General features: G+C 37.6%; 1 protein-coding gene across 5 annotated transcripts in view; it reads left to right on the forward strand.

Annotated features, from left to right (window-relative positions):
* Nucleotides 1–19,015, forward strand: part of ZNF568 (zinc finger protein 568) — a 115,017-nt gene that overhangs the window by 56,050 nt on the left and 39,952 nt on the right. The window lies entirely within an intron of this gene.

A 19,015-nucleotide genomic window follows, 5' to 3' on the forward strand; every position in this document is an offset into this window, starting at 1 on the left:
CCATAGAAAAAAATGCAAAGACCCCACAGTGAGAGTATGCCTGACATGTTCAGGGAATAGTAAGAAGTAGGCCATAGGGTCAGAACAAATGAGGAGGAAAAGAGTAATAAGTGATAAAGTTCAAAAAGAGAGCAAGGACCAGATTATGTAGTGCCTCAGAGAACTTATGAATGAATTTGGCTCATATTTTGTGGATAATGGGAAACCACTGAAAAGCTTTGACAAGAGCATTGACACACACTTTTTTTTGGAGGTACTGAGGATTGAACCCAGGACCTCATACATGGGAAGCAGTCACTCAACCACTTGAGCTACATCTGCTCCCCAGAAACTAACATGTTTTAAAGGGACTGTTTCAGTGGATCTATTATACAGGGTAGAGGAACAGTATAGAAGCAGAAACACATCAAGAGGCTAAATGTGATGGTGGCTTGGACCTGGTGGTAGTGGTCCATGTATTGAGAAGTAGTCAGGTTCTTGAGATATTTTCAAGGTAGAACTGGAAGGACTGACAGATTTGGTTTGGTGCATGAGTGAGAAAGTAGCATTGATGGTTTGAACCTGATTATCTTAAAATATATAATTACCATTTGTTGAGATGGAAAAGCTATGGGACGAGCAGATTTGAGAGTATGGGTAGACAGGTTACTAGAGAGATTCCTTTTAGATTTCCAAACACAAAAGTCCAGTAGACAATTGGATATGTGGATCTGAAATCCAGGGGAGAGATCTGACTAGAGATAGATATTAATATATCTGAGTTGTTAGCAGTATTGAAAGCCATGAGATAGATTGGATGAGAAGAGAACTAAGGACTGATCTCAGAGGGAACAATGTGTTTAGAAGTCAGAACAGCAAAGGAGATGAGAAATTGGGGCCAACAAAGTAGGAACTCCCCCCCCCCCCCACCAGCTGCCCCCAGAGAGGGTTGTATAGTGGAAGCAAAATGAAAAATGTGTTATAAAAAGGAGAGAGGGAACAGATGTGGCTCAAAGTAGTTGAGCACCTGCATTCCACATGAGAGGTCCCGGGTTTGGTTCCCAGTGCCTCCTAAAAGACCCACAAAAAAAAACACAAAAAAGCAAACATGAGAAAACCAACTCAGGGGACCCAATGTGGCTCAGTGGTTGCACACCAGCTTCTCACATACAAGGTCCTGGGTTCAATTCCTGGCCCTGGTACCTAAAAAAAAAAAAAGGGAGAGTGCTGAACTTCATCAAATTTTGTTAGTAAGTAAAGGAAATAGACTGAGAAACTGACCTGGTTTATTTACCAATGTTAAAATTATCAGTGTCCTTGACAACAGTATCAGTAAAGTGGGAAATAAAAGTCTAGGGGTACTGCAAGGTGAGAGAGAAAACCACCATAATGATGGGAGATTTTACAACATCCCTTTCTCTCTCTGTATGACTAATCAAGCAGACAAAAGGTTATTAGGTTTACAGATATTTTTAGAACATTCATGTGAAACCCAGCTGTGAAGTTAGAGGCACAGTCTCCAGGACTGCTCTCATTTCTGACACCAGCTGCAAGTTAAGGGGTTCTCAAGTCCACCCTCAGTTTCAGTAATTCACTAGGACTCAGAGCTCATTGCATTTAATGGTTTTTACAGGGAAAGAATATAGCTTAAAATTAGCCACGGATAGAAGTGCGTAAGGTAGAACCCAAGAGGGTACCAAAGGCTGAGAGCTTCCAGTTGTCCTCTCCCCATGGAGTCAGAACAGCCTTGCTCTCTTAGTATCTATGTGTGACAATATGCATGGAATATTGCCAACCAAAGAAACTCAGCCAGAGCCGTGATGCTCAGAGTTGCTAGTGGGGCTCAATTATGTGGACATGGTTGATTACCCCATGGCTGATCTCAATAACCACGCCCTCTGGAAGTCCACTGATAATGCATGACTCAAAGCCCTTTAAATCACTTTGTTACTACCTGGTGTGACCAACCCACACCCTAAATCTCATTGCCAGACTATCCATTGTCACCCAAGATTCCCAGGCAAACATACTCCTATCAGGCATGACATCTCAAGGGCTTAGAAATTATCTTCCAGAAGCTGAGGGTACAGGCCAAGGTTAAATTCTTGACTACACAATGTACTGACCACTTCAGAATATAGTGTTTGCAAGCAAACATGGAACAATTATAGAAATGGATCATGCATATAACAGCAAGAAATGTCAATAGATTGGTATCTTAAACTGTCCTCTGATCACAGGGCAGTTCCTCCAGAGATCAGTTACAAAAGCCTGGGAACTTCTGGTGTGTCAGAAAGCAAAAAAGTTATCAAGTCATTCCAAAGGACACATACATGAGCCTACGTGAAGAGATTCTCATTGGCCAAAGATAAGATGATTTTAACAAGAAAAAAGATTAATCACTACAGAGCATTAAAATATATAAAATTTGTCAGAATCCCTAACCTCAAATAATACTGAAAATGCTAGAAAGCATGAAATCAAAAACTCATTTTTTACTATTGGCAATAGCTAATGTACCAACTCCTTACCTGAAACAAATGATAAAGGGAGAGAAGAATTTATCTTGCCTTCTCTGCATGAACAGTATTATTTCATAGTAACCAAACAGTCTAATGGAGGTTACAAATAGCCAAATAGTTGATAAGGGAAAAAATATAGGAAGACTGCTAGATTTAGAAAAATCAACATTTTGCAACCTTTAATGAAATAACTGATTCAAGCAATAATCATCAATGTGTGCTAAACCCTAGATGAAAAGTTGATTGAAAATGATATTTTTAGGACACAAAATATCACCCTACATAACAGTTTTACCCCTGGTAAAAATAGGACATCTAAATATTATATACAGTTGATTTGCTACAATATAAACACAGCCAAAAATGTTTAAGAGTAATGTCACTGTACATTTTATTTCTAATTTACATAAAATATAAAGAAAAAAGTGACACCATAAAAAAGCAATCAGGTAAATCCTGAATGTTGTATATCTTACAGGACAATGAAGCTACTCTTTTCAGAGTAGGTCAATGGCATAAAAAAAGAGAGGAGCATTCTAGATTAAAAGAAAACTTGAGATACATAATCCAGTACAATATGTGAACCCTCTTTGGATCCTTTTTCACAGAAACCAATGGTAAAAAGACATTTGGGAGTGTAGTGGTATCTCGTTGCATTTCTCTGATGACTAATGATGTGGACCTTTTCATGTTACTGGCCATTTAAATAAAGATTTATATAATAAATGAAGATTTATCAAGTGCCTGTTCCAGTATATTGCCCATATTTGTTTGTTTTTTACAAACACTCCCCATTACATCTAATCTGCTTCCTATCTCTGCAAATTTGCTATTTCTAGTAATCTTATATGTGATATCATACAACTTTTGTCTTGCTTATTTTACTGAGCATGTTTTCGAGGTTTTTCCATGTTACAGTATGTCTCATAACTTTATTTTGTTCTTATGGCCAAATAATATGCCATTGTGTGTATATTCCACATTTGCTTTATCCATTCTTTGGTTGATGGACACTTGGGTTGTTTCTAGCTTCGGCTATTGTGAATATTATTGTTTATATGTTTTATTGGATTGTCTTTCTCATTGGTGTGTGGATATATATTCTGGATACATATCCTTTGTCAGATGCATGTGGTATTTTCTCCCAGTAGTTTGACTTGTCTCTTTTAAAAGAATTTCTCAAATTTTAGTGACATCCAATTTATTATTTTTCTTTTATGGTTAGTACATTTTATCTCCAGTTTAAAAAATCATTGTCTACTCCAAAGTCATGAAGATATTTTCTTATGGTTCTAGAGGCTTCATGTTTTACCTTTCATATTTAGGTCTATAATTAATTTTGAATTAAATATTTTTGAGGGAAGGCTCAAGGTTTCATTTTTTTTCCTCACATGGACATCCAATTGACCCAAAACCATTTATTGAAAAGGCCATTCTTCCTCACTGAATTTCAATGGCATCTTTGTGATAAATTAGGTATTTAAATGTGCTCAGTCTGTGTCTGCACTTTTATTCTTTTTCATTGGTCTACTTAGGTATCCTGCACCAAGAACAGTCATATTTACTGTAACTCTATCGTAAGTCTTGCTCTCTGCCAGTGTAAGTCCTTAAGCTTCTTTGCTTTACTTGGTTATTCCAGCACTTTTGCATTTCAGTACACATTTGGAATTAGCTTGTCAATTTCCACAAAAATTGTGCTGGAATTCTGGATGGAATTGCATTTAATATATAGATTAATTTGAATGAAAATTGATGTCTTAACAGTCTTACAATCCCATGAACATGATGTATGCTTCCATTCATTTAGATCTTCTTTAATTTGTCTTAAAATTGATTTGTAGATTTTAGTGTAAAGCTTTTGCCACCTTTCATTAGATATATTCCCATGTATTTGATTGTTTTGTGCTATTACAAGTAGTATTTTAAAAATTTGTATATTATTCATTGCAATATACAGAAATATTTTTAAAATATGTTGCATCTCCTAGCTTAGCCAATTCAATCGTTCATTCTAATAGTTTGTATGTTCTTTTGGATATTCTAAATAGAAAGTCATGTCATCTGTAAATGATAGCTTTACTTCTTCCCTTCTAATTTTTACATGTTTGTATATTGTTCTTGCCTTATTGCACTAGCTAGACTCTCCAGTACAATTTTAAATAAAAGTGATGATAGTGGATATCCTTGTCTTTTTCTTTACCAAAGGAGAAAGGTGTCTGTATTAGTCAGCCAAAGGGGTGCTGATGCAAAATACCAGAAATTGGTTGGTTTTTATAAAGAGTATTTATTTGAGGTAGGAGGTTACAGATACCAGGCCATGAGGCATAAGTTACTTCCCCCACCAAAGTCTATTTTCACATGTTGGAGCAAGATGGCTGCCAATGTTTGTGAGGGTTCAGGCCTCCTGGGTTCCTCCTTTCTAGGATCTTGCTTCTCTCTGGGTTCAGGGTTCCTTGCTTCCCAGGACTTCAGCTTCAGCATCAAACTCCAACATCAAAACTCCAACATTAAGAACCCTTAACTCTGTCCTTTGCCATGCCCTACTGGCACAAGAGGTTTACATAATTACTTAAGTAAACCTATGAATCTGATATAATCTAATATGCCCAGAAGAAAAGATCAGTTTACAAACATAATCCAATATTTCTTTTTGGAATTCATCAATAATATCAACTGCTACAGTCCAATATTTCACCATTAAGTGTGATGTTAGCTATAGATTTTTGTAGATACCTCTTACCAGATTTAGAAGGTTTCCTTCTACATTTAGTTAGCCAAGAGTTTATATCATATATCATATATACCATACCTTGGGTATATTGTGGGTATGGTCCACAAATAATTACAATAAAGTGAGTCATATGAATTTTTATGTTTTCCCAGAGCATATAAAAGTTTTCTTTACACTATAGTCTGTTAAAGTATAATAGCATTATGTCTAAAAAAACAATGAACCTACCTTAATTAAAATGTGGCACAGAGACACAAAAAACACTTGCTTTTGGAAAAATGGTACTGATAGACTTATTCAATGTAGGGTTGCCACAAACTTCCAATTTGTAAAAAGAACACATTATCTGCGAAGCTAAATAAAGTGAGCTACGCCTGTATTGAAATTTAACGGTTTTTCAATGTACTGAGGTAAGCATGTAGTTTTGTTCCCTTAATTTATAAATGTGGTGAATTAAAATGATTGACTATCAAATATTAAACCAATCCTGAATTTCTGGAATAAACCTGCATTAGTCAGCCAGAGGGGTGCTGATGCAAAATACCAGATATCTGTTGGCTTTTATAAAGGGTATTTATTTAGGATAGAAGTTTACAGTTACTAGCTAGGCCATAAAGCATAAATTACTTCTCTCACCAAAGTCTGTTGTCACGTGTTGAAGCAAGATGGCTGCCATTGTCTGTAAGGGTTCAGGCTTTCTCTTCCTCTAAGACTCCATGGTCCCAGCTTCTTCCAATATCAGCTGTAGGCTGGGATAAGTCTCATCTCTCTCCCGGGGCTCGTTTCTCTTCAGGCTCATCTGTTGTGCTTGCTCCACAAGGCCAGCTGTAGACTATCAGGCTCTCTTCCCAGGGTCTCTGCTGTGTCTAACGGAGCCTTCTCTCCTTCCTCACATATCTGCTTCTCTGTGTTTACTTCCCAGAGCTCCAATATAAAAAACTCCAACTAACTCCTCTACCATGTGTTTTTTCTGTGAGTCCCTGCCCCTTCAGTGGGTGTCCAACTGATGTGGCCCAATCAAAGCCCTAATCATAATTTAATCAAGTAAAAGTAAAACTTCTGAAGTTGATACAATCTAATACAACCAGAGGAGCAGACCAGTTTACAAAAAATAATCCAGTATCTATTTTTGGAATTCATAATACCAAACTGCTGTAAAACCCTAGTTGGTTATGATGTATGATCTTTTTATATATTACTTGATTGAATTTGCTAATATTTTGCTTAGGGTTTTTTCATCTATATCCATTAGAGTTTATATATATGTATATATCAATGTGTGTTAGTCCACCAAAGGGGTGCCGATGCAAAGCACCAGAAATCTTGACTTTTATAAGGGGTATTTAGGGTAAAAGCTTACAGTTACAAGACTGTGAAAAGTCCAACTCAAGGTTACTTCCGCACCCAAGTCAGTTGCCATGTGTTGAAGCAAGATGGTTGCCGATCTCTGCCTGTTCTCTGCCTTTCCTTCTGGGCTTCCTCTTCTGAGGTTCCGTGCTTAAGTGATGTCCTCTCTCTTCTGGCAAAGGTCTTGGTTCTTTCTCAGCCTCCTATATCAGTCTTGGCTCCCTTCCCAATTCTCAGCTGAAAGCTGTCAGGCAAAATGGTTCTTCTCTCCCCGTAGGCTTTAGCTGTTTGATCACATGACAGGATAAAAAAGATGACAGCTCTCTTTCTGTGTGTCTTCTTGTGTCTGTCCATGTGATTTTCCGTTTATATTATACCCACCAAGGGCTAGGGACTCAACCTGAGTCAAACCTTACTGATGTGTTGAATAAAAAGAAGCCCTAATCTTAATAGGTAATTTAATCAAAGACACCTTAGCTGGTTTAATGCAGTAAAAGGTGTCACACCCAGAGGAATAGGTTATTTTACAAACATAATCTTTCTCTTTGGGATTTATAAAATAATCTCAAACTGCCACATAATGTTACAAATTACTCAGTTAACACAAGATAATAACTATAATAAATCTGTTTAGTCAGTGGTTATACTCCCCCTTTATTTTTTTAATAATTTTTATTTTATTTTATTTATTCCCCCACCCCCGGAGATTCCTTCCTCTTCTGTTTGCTCATTGTTTTTTCTCATTGTTTGTACTCATTAAGGGTTTGTTTTTTCTTTAGGAGGCACCAGGAACTGAACCCAGTACCTCCTGTGTGGGAGGTAGGTGCCCAACTGCTTGAAACACATCCATTCCCTACTCATTTTGGGATTTTTTTGCTCATTGTCTGCTCGTCTTGCTTGTTGTTTTTGCTCATAGTCTGCTTGTTGTTTTTGCTTGATGTCTGCTCTTTGTCTGCTCAACTTCTTTAGGAGGCACCGGGACTGTACCTGGGACCTGTGGGTGCCCAGATGTTTGAACCACATCTGCTCCCCCATTCTTATTTTTGTTCATTTCTTAGTCTGGAGAGATTTGGGACAAGGCCCACTCCAACTGCTTCAGGCTGAGAAGGGACATAGATATTATGAGGCAGAGAAAAGGAATTGTTTTTCTTGCATGTGAAGATAATCCTTGCTTTCAGGATGGGGCTTGTCCATTATCATCATTCTGTTAGTTGTCCAGGGCAGGCCCGAAGAACTAGAGAGTGGGAGTTGACTGCATACCTCTTGAGTTTCAGGGCTTTGACTGGCATAAGAACAATCAGGAGGCTGTAAGACTCTGAAAATAAACTTAACAAATAAAGTGAAAATTATAGGTTCAAATAAAAGAGTTCAAAGAATCATAATTAGGGGATTTATAAATGAGTATAACTGTGTTATATCAGGAAAATAGCTTTTCAAGTATTCCCAGATAGAGTCCACTGAAGGAATGTTGATTTCATGTAGCCATGTGACTTGCCTATGATGTCTAGAGGTCCCTAGGGCCCTCAGGGGCACTTTTGTTTGAGGCTTTGTTTACTGTGGCAGGTAGTGGAATCTGGCTGAGACCTGCATAAACATAACCTCCAGAATGACCTCCCAACTCTCTTTGAGATCTCATAGTCATAAAAACTTTATTTTGTTTAATATTTCCCCCTTTTGATCATGGTCTTTCTCCAAATACTTTGCTGATTAATGCTTGGAAGGCTCATTCCTGGGAGTCGTGTCCCATGTCAGGGGAAGGTAGTGAGTTTATTTGCAGAATTTGGCTTACAGAGAGGCCACACTTGAGGATCAAGTTGGTTTCAGAAGATAACTCTTAGATATTAATTATAATGTGCTTAGTTTTGTTATTACAGGAATATGGTTCAAAAGCACAAATTTTAATATTGAGGGCTTGGCTTATTAGCCTATTTTCTTTTATTAAGCAAGGCTTTTATATTCCAGAGATTTTGGCCATCTTACTTGAGAAAGTAGCAGGATTTCCTCAGGTGGGGAAGTTTAATATTTTTTAGCTACTATGAGGGCAGTAACCTTGTGACAAGGAAAAGCTTTCATCCAAAAAACCTACCAATGGCAACAAGGACACATTTATATCCCATAGAAGTATGTAGCTATATAAAATTCAAGATGTCCAAAAAGCACCTGACCAGGCCCCAGCTTTACCTTCCTACCAGGATTATGTTGATTGTTAGATACAACATAATTTATATCCTTGCCTTGCTTCTTGTGTAAGTTTCTTCTTTTTCCTTCTTTTTTCAAAATACAAAACTTCGACCTCCAGCTGGCTGCATGTATTTTCAGAGAAATCACAGAGTAAAACAGTGTGACAGGGAAATTTGGTTGTTTCTGTGATGTGTGCCATTTTTCTAAGAATAAATATTACAACATTCCCTTACCCTCCCCCATTGTTGAAATTTAACATTGCTGTGGTACCTTTGTTACAATAGATAAAAGAATGTTAAAATATGTTCAAATATTACCCACTACAGATGGATACAGTATATTAGGCTAGTAGGATACAGGAGGGATAGTTGGATCAATGGAGCAGGAAAAATATGTTATTTGACAAAAAGATGAAATTAGATTTCTACCTCCCATAATACACACAAATGAACTCCAGATGGATGAAGGATTTCAATGTCTAATATAAAACTTTAAAACACTTGGTAAAACATATAGTTGAATATCTTTTAGACATTGGGGTGAGGAAATATTTCTTAAAATACAAAGTTGATTAGAAAAGAAAAAGATTGATAAATTTGGCCATTTGAAAACTAAGAATATTAAATGACAGCTTAAGGAAAGAAAAAAAATTTTAAGTTAGGAAAAGACATTTGCTACACACAACTGACAAATTATTGCTATCAAGAATATATATATATATTTAAACTTCTACAAATCAATAAAAAAGCAAATAATTGCAATAGGAGTATTGACAAGAAGCATTAGCAAGTATTTCAAGAAAAAAACATAAGGTCATATGACAAGATGTCCAAAATCATTAGGGATAAGGGAAATGCAAGTTCAAAATCACACTAATGTGTCATTTGACATCCACTCAATTGACAAAAGTTAGAATCTAACAATAATGTATCAACAGGGCTTGGTAGAACATAGATAGCCACTTAAATTGGGTAAGTTGCATAGGAGTTAGTAAAGGAACTATTTACAAAGATGTGGGTAGGGTCTGGAGAAACCACAAGAGAAAGAGATATATTCTGGGACATTGGTCCACTATCACTAGTAAACCTGTAGGGGTGGAAAAAGAGAGTAATATCAGAACCTAGAGATGCAGAGGGCTATGTGGAGTGGATGCTTGTCAAGAACTGTGATCTTTGGTTGACAAATACAGCCATCCTATTGCAATCCACAGGGAGGGAGGAATAAATATATCATCTACTCTCTTCTCTCTCCCTCTGACCTCCTGGTAGGGATCCCATTGGATGAATCTAAGCAGAAACCAGAAACTCTTAGTGATAATAATAGAAAAAAGTAAATCCCAAAGATTACATATGGGAAATTAACCCTTTTATAAAGAAAAGGTAATGAAATAAAAATACACTTTTTAGTAAAACATAAGGATATAATTAAATTATATAAAAGGAAAGCAAAGGGCTGATGAATGTGGAATTCAGGATATTGGTTAGCACTATAGGGAAAAGAAAGGATGGTAGGGGATGACCACATAGTTATATGTAAGTTATTATCAAGGTCATCAATATTGTGTTAGGAGGTGGGTTCATGGATGCTTACAACATTAAAAATAACTGAATCGATCATTTTAGGATAAGTCATTCTCTTGTAAACAAATGACTCCAAAATCTTAGTGACTTAGAACAACAAATAATTATTTCTCACTCATATTCATGTACATTGTAAGTTGGCAGCCACTCTGTTCTATGTCACATTTATTCCAGGACCCAGGTTGAAGAAGTGACAATGATATTGAACATGACAGTCTCATGGCAAAGAGAAAAGGGAGAGACAAAAGCATAAAACAGTTCTTAAAGCTTCTGCTCTGAACTGGTATACCACTTTCACATTTCTCTGGCCAGAGCAAGTCACATTATCAAGCCTGGTATCAATGGGCAGGAAGCCTGGTATCAAAGGGAGGGAGCCATAAGGAAGGGGTAAAAAATATGTCATAATATCATAATCTACCACACTAACCCAACTAAATAAATAAATTTGGGTCCTACATGGACCAGTGATGAGTCTATGTGTATACCCTAAGGATTGTGATTAATATAATCAAATACACCTGAGAGAAAAGTATTGAAACCTGGCAAAACTAAAGACAAAGTTGGCAGATACCAATTTAGTGTCTGTTTTTTTTCAGTAGACTTGCTTTCCTTACAATTACCAAGTCCAAATAAGGTCCTAAAACTTGACTGCATGTCTTCAAAAAGAAGTATCTTTCCAAGCCTATGATTAAAACACAATGTCTCTAAAGTAAGAGTTTTGAGATGAAATTCTGATGGATGTGTACAGTGTCCTGTGATTTCCAAGGGGTTGGTTGGAAGTCTCCGTTCCTATAAGAACTCAGTCCCAAGGATTTCTGGGAAGGATGTATAGATTTGGCTAAAGTAAGAAAGATGGGCCCATGCTTAAGTTATAATCATGTTATGTTGACCTTTCTCTTAGGATTCAGTGTAATGAGCCTCTAAGTTTTCCAAAAGGCAACCTAGATTTTGGATTAGTTTTGTGAGAAAATTTGATGGTTCTGAGGCCTGTAGGGGAAGTAGGTTCAAAAGGATCTCTAAGGATGGGAAACGGACTTTGGCCCAGTGGTTAGGGCGTCCGTCTACCATATGGGAGGTCCGCGGTTCAAACCCCGGGCCTCCTTGACCCGTGTGGAGCTGGCCATGCGCAGTGCTGATGCGCGCAAGGAGTGCCTTGCCACGCAAGGGTGTCCCCCGCGTGAGAGCCCCATGCGCAAGGAGTGCGCCCGTGAGGAAAGCCGCCCAGCGGGAAAAGAAAGAGCAGCCTGCCCAGGAATGGCGCCGCCCACACTTCCCGTGCCGCTGACGGCGGACGAAGAAACAAGACGTCAGCAAATAGACACCAAGAACAGACAACCAGGGGAGGAGGGGAAATTAAATAAATAAATAAATCTTTAAAAGAAAAAAAAAAAAAAAGGATCTCTAAGGAGAGGGAAGCCCAAGTCCTGTTGATCCTCACTAGGTCTGGTGAAAAACCCTTTTGCCAGGAGTTGAATGGGGACTGGATGTGCTGAACTGAGTTGAAGTGTGGAAGGCAGAGGCCAGGATCCTTAAGATAGAAGACTATTTCTGACACCGAAACATGGGAATGAGGGAGACAAAGAGGTGAGAGGTAAGAAAGCAAAGAAGGAAAGACCAGGGCTATTTTAAGATCCAAATAAACTTTAGTGACTGTATTAGTCAGCCATAGAAGTGCTGATGCAAAGTACAGAAATCTGTTGGCTTTTATAAAGGGTATTTATTTGGGGGTAAAACTTGCAGGTACAAAGCCCTAAAGAGTCCAGCTCGAGGTACCATAAGAGGTACTTTCTCACAAAGTCAGCTGCCACATGTTGAAGCAAGATGGTGGGCAGTCTCTGCCTGGGCTCTCTTTCCTTCTTCCTCTTAAAGCCCTTTGAATCCCGCTTCTTCACATCTCAGCTGTAGGCTGGCATAGGGCTCATCTCTCAGGGCTTTCTGTATCAGTCTGGCACAGGGCTTGTTTCTTTCCAGGCCTTATCAGTTGCTCAGCTGTTCTGTTCTCTTCAGCTGCAAATCTTCAGGCAAATGGCTTATTTCTCCCCAGGGCCCCAGGGTCAAACATGACAGAGCTATCTCCTCTTTCCTGTCTATGGAACTCTCCTTCTTCCTGTGTGTGTCCCTTTATATCAGCCCACCAAGGGGGCAGGGACTCAATTCTGAGTCACGCCCTACTGAGCTGGTCATATTAAAGCCCTAATATTTTATCAAGTAAACTTAAAATCTTTGAATTTAATACAACCAAAGAGTATCACACCCAGAGGAATAGACTGGTTTACAAACATAAGTTTTCTCTTTTTTGGAGATTCATAAATAATATCAAACTGCCACAGTAACTTATGAGGACTTCAGCACTCAAAATAAATACATTAAAACACACATATAGCCTACATAAAATCTATTGAAATTATTTTTATATATCTGTATAAAATTGGGTTGCGTAATATACCTGTCATGTTAAATTTTAGAGACGTTAGACTATTGTTAATTTTCATCTGGTGGTTTCATATTTTAAAGTCTGAAAGATATTTGCATGCCCTTGATTAGCCCACAGATATTGATCTCTTTGTCCATAATTACTCTTTTCTTTTTTCTCTATTCTTTCCCTGTCCCAGTTCTCCAGAACTCCCCCACTCACTTCTTTAATAACTAGAGTTTAATTTCTTTCTTCTACTTTTTCCCTTTTCAAAAAAACGAGGTACAATTTACATTAATAAAATATAAAAATGCTACGTATACATCATGATGAATTTTTACATAAGTATACATATATATGTGTGGGTTTTTTGCATGATTGATAACCCAAATCAAGAAACAGAATATTTCCATCCCCCCAGAAAGTTTCCTTGACTCCTTCCCAGACAAAAACTACAATCCACATTTTCAGGTAACCAGTATTCTAACTTTCATCTCCATAGATTAGTTTTGCCTGTTCTAGAATTTCATGTAAATGGAATTATATAATGTCTTTGGTGTCTGTCTTCATTTGCTTAGATATTTTAAGATTCATCTCTGTAGTTGTGTGTATAAGTAGTTTGGTTCTCCGTATTGCTAAGTAATGGTATCACAAGTTGTTCATCCAGACACTTGTTGGTGAACAGTTGGGTCGTATCCAATTTTGGACTATTACAAATAAAGCTACTTTGAGCATTTGTGTACAAGTCTTTTAAATACATGTCTTCATTTTCCTTGTATAAATACCTAGTTGTGGACTAGCTGAAGTCATATGGAAAATATATGTTTATGATAGTTCTTAATTTTTAGAGTTGTTAATTCAGTCTCAGTAGTTTCATTTTTCTCAGCTTGACAAGCCATGGAAATATTAGCCACAGCGGCAATTTCAACCGATAATTTCGTGTACCTACAGAGATGATTGTCCAATGCACAAGCCCTTGGGCAGAATGCCAGTGTAGAAACCAAGGCCAGTGCCTCAGCAGCTGCTTCTGAGGCATAATTAATGATTGCCTCTGAAAGATATTTTAGTGTTCCCACGTAACAGCTGCTATTTCTTCTCTATATTTAACAACTGAGAGAACATGATCTGCCATTTTACAAAATACTCTTGAAATGGTCTCTATTAACTGAGCTTGGCAGAGTGCTATACTAGGACTGATGGCTCATTGCAAAGTATTTTTGGTCATTGATGACACTCCTGCATACATTAGGAAGGCCAGGCCCAAATCACATAAAAATGTGTTATATTAGCCTCTGAACTTTTGTAAAGTTTGCCTTTCTTGTTGCATATTGGATGATAGCTTTCTAAGATCTACTGGTGACCAGGGTGCAAGTTTGATTTCTACTGTGGCTGGGTGTTCCTTAAAGGGACAATTATTAAGGCAGAGAATAAGCTCTAAGTATTACCTAAAATATGAGGCATATAAACTGGTCAAGCATTAAAATCAAAATGTTTAAGTGGAAAAAAACTAAAAAATATATAAATATAAAAAATGGAGTGGGTGTAATTCAGTGGTTGAGTGCTTACTTACCCTGCATGAAGTCCCAGGTACAATCCCCAGTACTGCCTAAAAAAAAAATAATAGCAATAATATTTTAAAATGTTGAAGTGAAGGTGGACACAAGAAGTAATTGAGCTGGCTGCAGAAGTCACCCACAGAGTGACTGATGCCTGCAATGTTAGAGGTATAAGAAGTGTACTTCTAAATAAAAGAACTTCTCTTTGCCCTCTCATAGTTTGGGTGACCTTTAGTCATTTGGGGACATACATGTGCTGTAGGAGGGAAATTACAGCTGGGCTTGCAATTTTTATTAAGGATTAAATTCGATCTTTCTTTGGAGTCTTTGTCATATTAACTAGAATGCATATAGCCACTTATCTATTTCTTCAAAGCATACCAAGTACATATATACAACCTTTTGTTTTTTTGAGTAGTTCTTCTCAAATTATCTGTAAAGAAAGACAAGTTTTTCTTTCCTTCTTTAAAATTTACAATCTGTTGTGGACCAAGATTTTTGGAAAATTTAATAAACATGAATTGCTAGAAAAAGAAAAAAAATCCCAATTTTTTAATGTTTAGAGCCAACAATCATAAAATTATATTTTGATGAATAGAAATGGAACAAACATAACATAGGAAAAAAGGCAATAATTACAAAAATTCAAAGTGTTCATTTGAAGTGTACATAGGGTTGGGTGAATGTTACAGATAATCCTATTACACTTATAACCTTTGGTAGCCCCATAATCATAACAAACAAAATATTGTAAAAGAAATAGCAGTTCTCTATTCATGTTGAGTGTGAGCATACACTCATGAAGATGTGTAAGCCTGCCCTTCTTGCCAGTCCTCAATTGTCCATTCCATTAGAAATGAGAGCAGTTAAACCATATCATAGGATTTAAAAGTTTTGAAGTAGTTTTTTGCAACTCTATTACAACTGTAGAGAAAATTGTAGATTTTCTAGTAAAATTTAAATTACTAATTCCTACTAAGAGGTAGAAAACATGAACAGAACGAAACTATAATAAAATGTAAAGATATTTAAAAATCTGTACTATTTTTAAAAGTACCACAGTCTCTTCAGTGAGGCAGCCAAGAGGCAGACACAGAGATGCAGATATAACCTGACAGACAAGGTTATCACCTTGATGTCAAGCCTGGTGAAACCATCAAGAATGTCAAAACCAAAATCCAAGACAAGGAGGGCAGCCCACCTGACCAGCAGTGTCTGATTTTTGAGGTTTGGAGTTATGTTCCCCAGAAAAACGTTCTTAATCTCAATTCATTCTTGTAAGTGTGAACCCTTTGTAAATAGGACTTTTTTTTTTTTTTTTTTAAGGTACTAGGGGTGGGGATTAAACCTAGGACCTCATATGCAGGAAGCTGTTGCTCAACCACTAAGCCACATTGGCTCCCCTGAGTTGATTTTTCGTTTGTTTGTTTGTTGTTTGTTTTTTTTCTTAGGAGGCATCTGGGACTGAACCTGGGACCTCCCATTTGGGAAGCAGGTGCACAACCACTTGAGCCACAACCTTTCCTGCCAATAGGCTCTTTTGATGAGGTTACTTCAGTTAAGGTATGGCCCAACTGAATCAGGATAGGTCTTAATCCTATTACTGGAAGCTTTATAGAGAAGGCCACAGAGAGAGAAGCCACAGGAAATAGCCAGAAGCTGAAAGTCAACAGAACCCAGAAGAGAAAGAAGACATCGATGTGTGCATTGCTACATCACGGGAAAGCCAAGGAATCCCAGAGATTGGTGGCCAGCCAGAAGATACTAACCCTGGGGAAAAGCAAGCCTTCTAACTTCTGAAACCTTGAACCAATAAATTCCTGTTGTTAAGCTAGCATATTGCATGGTATTTGTTTTAATAGCTAGAAAACTAGAACGGGGGACAAACAGCTAGAGAATAGCCACAGTTTCAGACTACAACATCCAGAAAGAGTCCACTGTGCACCTGGTGCTTTGTTTGTGGAAAGGCATCATCGGATATTCCCTTTGCCAGTTTGCAGAGAAGTAGAGCTGCAACAAGATGACCTACCACAAGTGGTAGGCTCACTTGCACCCTCTACGCTGTCAACCGCCACAAGTAGAAGTGCGGCAATACCAACAAACTACACCCCAAGAAGAAAGTCAAATAAATGGCCCTGAGACCTCAATGAAGTTTTTTATTGACTGAAACAAACAAACAAAAAAAAGTACCTCATATAGTTTGTAGCTGAGTTTTAGCTAATTTTTGAACTAATGATTGTTATGCCATTTATAAATATCTTAGGAAAAAATGAAATGTTTTCTAATTTTGTAATAAAATCTGATAAAGACAAGTCAAGAGAAAAGTATTAATCAACTTCATTTATGATTACAGATGCAAAACCCCATTTTCCTCTCCCCCCAGCCACTGGTAACTTCTAATCTACTTACTTTCTTTATGAAATTGCTTATTCTAGACATTTCATTTAAGTAGAATAATACAATATTTGTCCTTTTGTGTCTGACTTATTTATCTCAGCATAATGATTTCAAGGTTCATCCATATTATAGTATATATCAGAACTTCATTCCTTTTTATAGCTGAATAATATTCTACTGCATGTTTTTACCACATTTTCTTTATCCATTCATCTGTTGATGGATACTTGGGTTGTTTCTACCTAATGGCTGTTGTAGATAATGCTGCTATGCACACTGGAGTACAATGATCTGTTCAAGCCCCTGTTTTCAATTATTTTTGGATATTTACCTAGAAATAGAATTGCTAGGTCATATGGTATGGTAGTTTGATTTTGGTAAAACCCAAAAAGAGCAAGATTATGTTTTTAAACTGCTCTATTCCTGTGGGTTTGATACCCTTTGATGGCATTAAATTTGGTTGAGGGGCCTTTGATTAGATTACTTGATGAGATCTATTTTCAGCTTTTGATTGGACTAGGACAGTGGGGTGTGATTCGTGTTGAGTCTCTGCCCTCTTTCTGGGTCTAATAAAAACAGAGACACAGAGAGAGACACACACAGGAGATGGAAGCCACCACATTTGATCCTGCCATGTGATAGAGGGTTTGCCCGCAGCTGAACTGCAAAGAGAGAAGCCTCCAAGAGGCTCAAAGAAGTGAGGCCCATAGAGAAAGAGTGAGGAGGCCCAGTAAGAGACAAGTCCTATGTCTGGTTGCCCTCAGCTTAGCTCCAGGCAGAAGACAGTACAGCCCAGAGGGGAAAGCAGAGACCAGGCCAGAGATGGCCTGCCATCTTGCTTCAACATGTGGTAATTGGCTTTGGTGAGAAAGTACCTCTTATGGTGCCCTGATTTGTCCTTCTCACAGCCTTGGGCTTTTACCCCAAATAAATCCCCTTTATAAAAGCCAACCTATTTCTGGTACTTTGCATTGGCAGCCCTTTAGCAAACAAAACATGATAATTCTGTGTTTGACTTTTTGAGGAACCACCAAATTGTTTTCACAGCAGCTGTACCATCTTACGTTCCTGCCAGCAAAGCATGAGGGTTCATATTTCTCTGCATCCAGATTACTATTTGTTATTATTATTAATATTATCTTTAAGATTTATTTTATTTATTTTTTATACCCCGTCCCCCTTGTTGTTTGTACTTGCTGTCTGCTCTCTGTATCCGTTCATTGTGTGCTCATCTTCTTTTTTTAGGAAGCACTGGGAACCAAACCCAGAACCTTCCATGTGGGAGGGAGGTACCCAGTTGCTTGAGCCACCTCTCTCCCTGCTTGTTGTGTCTCTCATTGTGTTCCCTTGCTGTTTATCCTCATTGCATCATCATTGTGTCATCTCATTGCATTATCTGTTGCTTCAGCTCACCACACCAGCCTGTCGCATTAGCTGCCTGTCTTGCTCATCTTCTTTAGGAGGCACTGGGAACCAAACCTGGCACCTCCCATGTATTAGGTGGGCACCCAACTGCTTGAGCCACATTTGCTTCCCTTTTATTATTTTTTTTAACAATAGCCATCCTAGTGTGTGTGAAGAGGTATCTCAATGTAGGTTTTGATTTGCATTTCCCTAGTGTCTAATGATGTTGATTGTCTTTTCATGTGCTTATTGGTCATTTGTATATTTTCTTTAGAGCCATGTCTATTCATGTCCTTTGCCCATTTATTAATTGGGGTGTTTGTTGGCTATTGAGTTGTAACTGTTCTTTTTATATTTTGGATATTTAAACACTTATTAAGTATATCATTTGCAACTCTTTGCTCCCATTCTGTAGGTTCTCATTACTTTCTTAATAATTTTCTTTGATGCACATAAGTTTTTCATTTTAATGAAGTCCAATTTATCTTTTTTTTTCTTTATTGTTTGTGCTTTTCATGTCATATCTAAGAAATCATTGTCCAATACATGGTCATGAAAAATTCCCCCCATGTTTTCTTCTAAGACCTTTATGGTTTTAGCTCTTATATTTAGGTGTTGATCCACTGTAGTTAATATTTGCATATGGTATACAGTAGCAGCTCATCATTTTTTTTTAAATATGTGTGTCCTTTTTCCCCAGCAACATTTGTTAAAGTGACTATTCTTTCCCTCATTGAATGTATTTCATAACCTTGTCAAAAATCATTTGGGGAAAGTAATGTGTCTCAAGCATTTGGGTGCCTACCTACCACATGGGAGGTGCTGGGTTCGGTTCCCAGTGCCACCTAAAGAAGACATGCAAGACAGCAAGCCGACATGATGGGCTGGCATGGCAAGCTGATGCA

The sequence above is a fragment of the Dasypus novemcinctus genome, chromosome 18 (genome assembly GCF_030445035.2).
Source record: "Dasypus novemcinctus isolate mDasNov1 chromosome 18, mDasNov1.1.hap2, whole genome shotgun sequence".
NCBI lineage: Eukaryota > Metazoa > Chordata > Mammalia > Cingulata > Dasypodidae > Dasypus > Dasypus novemcinctus.